The sequence below is a fragment of the Ochotona curzoniae genome, unplaced genomic scaffold, assembly GCF_017591425.1.
Source record: "Ochotona curzoniae isolate NIBS_2020 unplaced genomic scaffold, NIBS_Ocur_1.0 contig_3819, whole genome shotgun sequence".
In the NCBI taxonomy this organism is placed as follows: domain Eukaryota; kingdom Metazoa; phylum Chordata; class Mammalia; order Lagomorpha; family Ochotonidae; genus Ochotona; species Ochotona curzoniae.
The window spans coordinates 49,609,928-49,619,795 of NW_024466004.1; positions in this window are offsets into that span (position 1 = coordinate 49,609,928).

Genomic DNA, 9,868 nt, shown 5'->3' on the forward strand with positions numbered 1-9,868 from the left:
CACATTTATGAGAATTGCACTCTAAGACATTATTTCACACAATGATATCACAGCAGTCTATTGACATTTACACAATGATGAAATCACCTAACAACACATTTCTCAGAATATACTTCTGTTATTAAGCAATGTGTCACTGCATTGATACTGTGGTTGCATAAAGCAATATATATGTTATTTAGAACAATATAACCTGTTTTTAGGAAACACATGATAAATATTTGAATGTGGAATCACATCTAAAAGTTTCAAATGATTCAGGAAAAAGTATTTGTATCTCTCATTGAAAACACAAACACACACTATATATACTATATAAGTGAATGTGGTAACAATCACAATTATATAATTCAGGTGAAAGATCATACAGATGTTCACTGTATTTTTTTCAACTTTTTTATAGGTTTGAGATTTTTCCAAATTAAATATTAGAGAAATGAAAGTAAATGATTAGATACTTATGATAAATTTTATACTTTGAAATAAAGTTTTTAAATTGTAAGATTCAGAAAGCTCACTTAGTGATTTATATTAATCTTGGAGACAAAACTTTAAATGAGCTAGATTTACAAGAGAAATATTTGTAACAAATGGAGTCTAGCTCGCTAGAATGCCACCAAGATGAGTGACCAACAGAGATGGTTCAAGCAACTGAGTTTTTGATATCTCTCTCTTTCTATCACCATCTGCCTCTCAAATAACTTTTTTTGTATTTTATTATTGCTATTATTTTACAAGGCGGTTCCATAGGCTCTGGGATTTCCCCTGTTCCTCCCCAAATCCTCTCCCTCCCACTGATTTCCACCATATTATTGCAATAATATAGTCCTTCAAAAACACTTATATGTCCATCATTCTGCCATTTGAGTATAACCTTACATTGTAGGTATGGACAATGGCAGAGTACAGCATTCTTTTGTTAATATAGACTGAACACTTTCATTGCAAGTACATCTTTGGCTTGGAAGTGACGATGCACACTACATCACATATTCACAATTTGTTTCTATTACACAGTTACTATACTTTCCCGTGAATGAAAATACATAAACCAAAATCAGCAACAGGAGCAATAATATAAAAATTTACAATAACATCAAATTAAATAACATGCTACTGAATGGTCAACATGCTGTTACAGAAATGAAAGAGAAAATCAAAAGCCATTCTGAGGAAAGTGATGCTATTATATGACCTATGTGTCATTGAAGAAATTAGTAGAAAAGAAAAAAATGTTTGCATAAACTAAAAAAACAAAACTATCAGATCCCATGAGATGTAGCAAAAACAGTATTAAAAAGGACTTTTACAATATCTACTCTCCATTTTCTTCTAATACCTTGATGGTTTCCAGGTATAAGTTCAGATCCTTTATCCAAATAGATTTGATCTTTGTGAATAGTGAAAGGTGAGGGTCTTGTTTCTTACTTATGCAAGCTGCTATCCAATTGTCCCAACAGCATTTGTTGAAGAGATCATTTGTTTCCCTGGATTGTTTTCTGTTTTTTTTTTTTAATCAAAAACTTTGTGGATGTACATGTGTAGGCTCTCTTCTGAGATTTCTATGATGCTCCATTGATCTTCCTCTCTTTCTGTACCAATACCAGGCTGTTTTGATTACTATTGCCCTATAATATATTCTAAGGTCTAGAATTGTGATCCCTCCAGTCAGATTCCAATGCTTCAGTACAGTTTTGGCAAATAACTTTTTAAAATGGAATCAAAACATTACAATTCAGGAGTGAAGCCATAAATTAGCAATGGGACAAGTCTTTTCTGAGACTCACTTTGCTTGTTTTTAAAATAAGTGCCAGTTCGTATTTATACTATGCTTTACTTTTATGGATCTCCAAATTGGCACACTGTCATTTACTTAAGAATACACTATATATGGAACAGTAACTACAAAAGAGCTGCAAAAAAAAAAATCAAGACAAAGTGATTTAAGAAAGAAGAAATCATATTCTTACAATTTCCGCTAACTACAAATTTTCATGGAGGAATACAATGTCATAACAATGAAATTTGCTAATGTAGCAATTCATACTGAGAAAAAATTTAGTAACGCGGGGTATGAGTCCACACAGGGGCTTGAGGAAACAAATTCAGTATAGTTGGAGAGAAACCTCAGGGAAATTCACTGATTCCTTTAGATAAATTTTACTAAAATTTTGCTGACAAAATGCCAGTCAGTTTACTCAAAGAAGTTCCACAACATCTTCCAAGGTAAACCAGTGATGGCACTAGAGAGATCATCTCCCTGCCTTTCATCAATAAAATATTTCACGTAACAGCTTTACTTTAAAGGAACTAAAGCTTTGGTCCTGGCATTCATTGGGTGTCAGACTTTATATTAAGCACTTTTGTATCTTATTTTATTTCCTCTTAACTGCCTTGAGTAAAAAATATTGTTTGCCCCATTTATAATCACAAAAAAGTAAAAAGCAAGGGAATACTTGACATTCATCACAACTAATTCAGTAAACATTGTGAAAAACACACACGCTGTAACTATGATCTTAAAGGATTTAATTATATAAAGGACAAGGAATCGCCATGATTACTGTAGATACATTCCAATAGCCACAGATCACCAGATACTGGAAGACATCCCAGTATTCTGCAGAGGTTTTCAGATTCCTCCCTGAAGTCTTCTATGCAGATGAACATCCTAGCTCTCAGGAACTGGGGAGGCTTACTAAAGGTCAAGGGCAAAAAGCAAAGGCAGTGGGTAAGAGAGGCTGTCCACTGAATTGGAGGTCAGGAGATACGAATTGTTCTTTACCTGTTATTTACAGGACCTAGAGCATATCAGATAATCTCATGTGCCTGTTGCCTCATCCATAAGGGATAGTGACAAGCCTTTTTTCCTAAAAGTACTTTCAGCACCTCTAGGGATCCATATCTATCTATATATAACATTGATACTTTTTCTTTTCTTTCATAATGCCTTCATATTTAAGTTTTGTAAGAACAAATAAATACATAATGCATTAATGATTACCTTTCTCAAAGGAAATTAAGAATTCTAATGATAAAGGAAGGAGACAAGATTAACACTATCCACTTGTCAGTGAGCCTATGAGTGGGAACGATTGGGCTGGAAGAACCACACTAATTCATTGAAATCAAGGCTGGATTCTCCACTTGAATGGTCATTCAATATATTTACCTCCTCATTCTTCAGAGAATCTTTCACAATGATAACAAAGGGATAAGAAAGTATAAATCCTTACAAGTGAAGAGCCCTAAAGGAGTTTTTGGTACAAATACTTAGGAGACAAAACCAAAGCATCTGTGATATCAAAAAAATGGGAGCAAATTCATCTTGGAAATTCAGGAGGCCCAAGGATTAAAGGTGGAATAATGAGAAGTCAGTTAAAAGCCCCTATGCGGGCCCGGCGCGGTGGCGCAGTGGTTAAGGTCCTCACCTTGCACGCCTGGGATCCCATATGGGCGCCGGTTCTATCCCGGCAGCCCTGCTTCCCTTCCAGCTCCCTGCCTGTGGCCTGGGAAAACAGTCGAGACAGCCCAAAGCTTTGGGACCCTGCACCCGCGTGGGAGACCCGGAAGAGGCTCCTGGCTTCAGATTGGCATAGCATCGGCCGTTGCGCTCACTTGAGGAGTGAATCATTGGACGGAAGATCTTCCTCTCTGTCTCTCCTCTGTGTAAATCTGCCTTTCCAATAACAATAAAATCTTTAAAAAAAAAAAAAGCCTCTATGCACACAGAGAAATGAGACCTCCATCTCCACACAGCTTCCACTATACCAAAAATGAAGAAAAATCCACTAGAAAGAGTGACCTAGAATTCAGAAAATAGGGACTTTGACAGAGGTAGTTGCAAGAAAGTTCCAGTAAGAAAGAGAACCATAGATTGAGACTAAACATGCATGTAAGAGAAGGAGAAAAGAAGCTCCATAAAGAAGTTTTTTAAAAGAAAAGGAGAAAAGACTATCCGATGTATTTGAGCATTGGAGAAAAAAAGAAAACACAAAATAATTGTGAATCAGATCAACAAAGAAATTTACAAGCAAAAGAAATTTTTTGTTTTTCTGTCTTTGAGATACATCTTTAGACTATTTGAGGCCTTTTTTATGTTTTAATGTGAGTAATTATTGCCATAAACTTCCCACTTAATAGCGACTTTGGTGTACCTCCCAGGTTTTAATATGCTGTGTTTTCATTTCATTTGTTTTGAGGTTTTTATTTCCTTTTTCATTTCCTCAGTGGCCCATTGGTCATTCAGTAACAGGTTGTCTAATTTTCAGACAACCTATAAGTATCTATAAGTTTCTACAAGTTTTCTTCTTGTTGATTTCTAGCTATATGCATTTCTGATTCGAAAAGATGCTACAAAGATGCTACTTTTGAATATTTTGGAGTTTGCACAGACTTCAATTTGAAGCCTAATGTATAGTCTGTTCTGGAAAATATTCCATGACAATAGCTTTCAGGCAGAAGTCTATATTATCGGCTGCCTTTAGTGTCAGGGCACCAAGGCAGAAGGCTCGTGGAGGACTGGGGTACAGGCTTTTGGGGAGTCTGAGGGATGGAGCTGACAGGGGTGGGCAGGGACCTGGGGGGCTCATGTCCAGGAAAGCGGAGCAAGCCTGGGGATTTTTCACATGCTGGATCCCAAGCAGGGTGGGGGTAAGGGAGAGGAGAGCCCAAGCTTATCATGCTGGCCTTGTGTGATGGTGGACCAGACGTGGGGAACTTTGAATGGACGTGGATCTTGAGTGTGTGGAGGGCTAAGTTCCCAGGCCAATACAAGTGCCAGAAGCTTGGGACCCAAGTGGGAGCGGAAAACTCCAGGCCAGCACACCTCCCCATCCCCACCAGAAGACCAGGGAAGTCTGGGCTGGAGAACCCATGTCTTCCAAGATGCAGAGACTGTGGATTGATCAGAAAAGGGGCAGGGGGTGTGTGGGTGGGAGGACCAAAGAGGGAGTATGTTGTAGCTGAGGAATGACTCCTGAGGGACTTCCATTGACAAGGCCACTGTACTTGTAAGTAACCAAGGGAGTTGAGAATGAACAGTTTGGAGGGGGATAGGGGTGCAGAGAACCCTCATGGATCAGACTGATGCTCCAGCCCACATGGGAAATCTCAGCTGGGCTAATCAGCATGGATCACCACCAACCACCACTCAGCAATGTGCACTAAAGCTAGGGCTGCGGCCTACCTGGAAAGGCTAAATCATAAAACCCATTAGTGAATGTTGCAACAGGGGATGATGGGTCATGTTAGGCTGGGCCATGACACTATTATGCAAGAGAACCAGGTCTGGGGGCAGATTCTGTGAGGGATATGTGGGCCCACTCCTGCAGAGTGGTCACGTCCACTGGTTTTCTCAAGAGCTGAGAGTACTGATAGGCTGAGCTAGGTATTGCCATGCAACCCTCTGACACTCATAGGTACTAGGGTTTGAAACACACCAGGCTAGGTCGGGCTAGTCCAGGCTGCAGCACCCACAGGCACACCCAAGAATAAAGTGTGGGTGAGGCCAAGCCACAGTATCCATCAGCTCATACAAAGGCAGGACAGAGAGGGAAGATTATGCTGGTTAAGGGTCTAGTACCCACTGGTAAATGTGAGATCAGGGCCTGGGGGTGGGCCCAGTGGGGGAACTTGAGAAACTTTCCCCTGGTGGGGCTATAGCTCCAACTGGTGAACATGTGATTTAGACCTGAATGTTGGTCAGGCTTGACAAGATAGCTCCACTCATTGGCAAGTGTGTGAGTTGGTTCCAGAGCGGATTGGACGAAGAAGGGCTAGTTCAAGCTTAGCCCACTGACATGTGCAGAAGCCAAGTTGGAGTGCAAGTCATGCCAGGCTATGCTATCACACCTACTGGTTTGCATGAGCCAGGGATGAGAACACACTTGGCAGGAATAGGCTGCAGCACCCACTAGCAAGAGTTGGGACTGGGAGCAGGCTGGGCAAGGCCAGGCTACGACATCTGATGGCAAAGATCAAGATGAGGGGGTAGGCTATGTTGAACTGGGTCTATGACACTAGATTGATGAATTTAAGCCATTTATGTTAAAGGCTAATATCAATAGGTAGTAATTTGATCCTGTCATTTTAGCATCAGGTTGTTCATTATTTGATTTAGTCTTCGTTATTATTTTTGGTGAGGGATAGGGCAGAGAGATGCTCCCCTTTTAATCCAGCTCTCTGCTTACGACCTGGGAAAGCAGCAGAGGATGGCCCAAGGCTTTGGGACCCTGTACTCAAATGAAAGGATAAGAAGCCCTTTGTTCTCAGCTTCAGATCAGCTCAACTTTGGCCATTGCAGCCATTTAGAGAGTGAACTGGCAAGTGGAAGACCTTTCTCTCTGCCTCTCCTTCTCTATTGGTAAAAACCTGCCTTCCAAATAAAAATAAAGCTTTAAAAATGCACAAGGGCTTAATAACTTCACTGAATAAATTTAATAAATAACAAGGCAAGAACACTACGTAGAATACAATTACCATAAATAGTACGTCAGTGGAACAATAACCATCTCACCCACATCCAGTGAATTTTAAAGTATTACAGATTATTAAAACTTTAGCAATATAACATTATTAACCATTGGCTTGAAAAAGGTATTTAATAAAGCTTTACAAAACTATATTTGCAGCAATAGTAACACAGACACTTCTCTTTTTGCTTGTTTTGTGAATTCTAGTTTCCACATTTAAGGGAAAACATGTTGTGCTTGTCTTTTCTGGATCTGGCTTATTTCACTCAGCATGGTATCCTCCTGTTGCCTCCCTTTTGCCACAAATGGTGGAACTTCATTCTTTTATGACTATGTAATATTCCATTGTGTTTACACAACACATTTTCTTTATCCATTCATTTGATGATGAGAACCTTGGTGATTTCAAATTCTGGAAACTGTCAACAGTGCTGATATAAACCTAGCGGTGTGTGGTACGTGCATCTTTGATACAGTGTGTTCAAGGCTTTGCTAAATCATATAGCAAGTCTATTTCTAGTATTTATTTTGAAGAAATCAGCTCACTGCTTTCCACATTGGCTGCACTAGCTTGCATTCCCACAAACAGTGGGCAAGTGTTCCCTTTTTTCACATCCTCAGCAACATTTGTTGCTATCACTATTATTTTGGTTTTGACTATTCTGACAGGTATGAAGTGATCTCTCATTGTGATTTTGACTTTAATATCCCTAATTGCTAATGGTGTTGAGCATTTTTATGTGTGTTGGCCATTTGTATTTCTTTTGAGAACTACTGATATTCTTTTCCCATTTCTAAACTGTATTGTTTTTTGTTGTTGCTTGGTTTTTTCAGGTTCCTGATAAATGTCTTTTGTTTTGGACAGTCTGAGAATACTGCAGACACACACAGACACACACACACAATAATGATAATAATAATGTTCTGAAATATTTTTTCTCAGCAACACAGTACATTTACCCTCCTACCTGCAACAATTCAATCTTAGATCGTAACTCTAAAAGCATTTGCAACCATAGCTACTTTTTTCCCTTTGGCAAGTTTCTGATTAAGGAGGAGGAATGTATTTTAAAGTTTTCCATAATGAAAATACAACTATATACCCCTTTCCAATGGGTAAGCAAATCGTGATTCTTCTTGGTCCTTTTCCTTCTGAGCAGTTCAATTAGCTGGAAATCTCACTCCGATGGACTGAAGCAGCTTGAGTGAACGCCAGAGCGCTCAGCCAATTAGGCTCATTTGAAGTAGCAGAATTGCCTTCTTTGGTGTTAAAACCCCATGTCAAACACCGGGTCTAAGATCATTTGTGCTCCAAAATGAGATTGACAGAGCAGCTGCAACAGGGGGCATGCCTGCTGGACGACTTAATTGTGGAGCCTGAAGGGCCATCATGAACCAGTGTGCGGAGACCGCCTCGCCACTGCTGCATTACAAATGCTCTTTATTAACAGCGATCTGTAATCAATGGGCTCAGGCTTTTTGCCAGAGCCCCAAATCAGACAGGCGGGCCCCTGCGTCAGGGTGGGCGGAGCCACAGCTCCCATCTATTGAGCAAGGAAGAGAAAGCTGTGTTTTCCCTCCCTGACTCGGTGCGGAGCTAAATCAGAAAGGGACCTTCGAAATCATTGCAGGGGCGCCCTCCTCTCACTGCTGGTTGAATATTCATTAGTCTGGGTGAACGCAGTGCACTGTATATACAATTACATGTTATTGATGTGAATGGGAATTGCCTTTGTTTCAACAAAGGCAAACGTTCTAAATCACTCAAACCTTGTGTGCAAGAGTAAATTTTGATCAGAAATATAAAGGCTTATGGATATATAGAGAACATAATTCACTTGGTGTCAGGAGGTGGTACGAGTTAGAAGGGCTTTCGTTAAATAGGTAGTAAGTTAATTTCAGAAACTTAAACTGTATTTACTGTGAAGCAATCTGTAAGTTCCAATGCAACTCTCTAAAAAGGATCACTACATGTCATTCTTTCTGGCAATACACTATGGGGGAAGCACCTGACTTGGAGTCAGAAACTCAACTAACAGATCAACTTCCATGCCACTATGCTGTGTGAGCTTGAGAAAATCATTTAACCTCTCTGGCCTACCAGTTTTATGTGTAATGTATGAGAACAGATGAGGAGTAATAGGCCAGGAAATTCAATTTTTGTCCACCCTCTCTTATAGTTATTCTTTTAACTTTACAGTTCCAGAAAGCTTTTCATCTTATTGTTAGGAGCAGAAAGGAATGGTCCTAATGTGAAAGTCAAACTGCCTTCCCTCTGCCCTCTTGTCCTATTCTCAAGAAAATATCATTTGTAGATGTTATTTTTATGAAGTCCTGCAGAAGTAAGGGCAGGACCAGAATCAACTAAAACCTGCATGCCAAGACCTCAATCGGCCTGAAAGGAACAGAAGGACAGAGAACGCTTCAGTCCTTTGCTTTGTTATTATTGTTATTATTCTTTATGGAAGGAAGGAGAGAAAGATCTTCCATCCACTGGTTCACTCCCCCCAAATGGACACAACAGCAAGAGATGAGTCAATCAGAAGTCAGAGCCAGTGCAGGGTCCCTAGTATTGGGGCATCCTCCACTGCTTTTTCAGGTCATAGCAGGGAGCTAGACCCCAAGCGGAGCAGCCAGAATGTGAACTAGTACCCATATGGGTGCTAGCTCTTGAAGATGGAGAATCAGCCAATTGAACCAACACACCAGGCTTTTCAGTTCATTAACATATCTAACAGTATCTTATCCATGGCCTATGAAAATGTACTGTGTGCTACACAAGTACTGGGAGCACCATAGACAAATGGATACATTCTGGAGTTGTACCAACTCCTTCATTATTCTCTAGAAATAGACAGACTCTAGTAAGTGTATAAATAAAAAGAAATTATTATGTAATTAAATATAAAGTATAAAAAAAATTTCAACAGTGAAAACAATCCCAAACAATAGTTGATACTTATCATATCAAGACTGTGTAATCCTCTGAATTAAATAAAATTATATGTGTAAAATGCTTAACTAACTGGTTTTTAATAAATGTTAGTTTTCTTTCCATCTATTTTATGATGTATTTATGCATTGAAAATTGCTAGAAGAGAGAGGTTATTGAGGTACTGAAAAAGGTATTATGGATTAAGTAGGGTTTGAAAAGAAAACTAAAGGGTAGGTGAAATGTGGATAAGCAAAATATGAAATCACAAGTTGAATTCAGATTCCCATAAGGTATGCTTAAAATGATTAGTCATAAAATAAATCTTTAAAAAATTATTAGTCATCAACATAAGATGTCCTGAGGAAAACCATCGTCATAGCCTAGTGGCTAAAGTTCTCATGTTACATGTGCCAGGATTCCATATTAGCACCGGTTTTTATCCTGGCTGCCCCATTTCTCA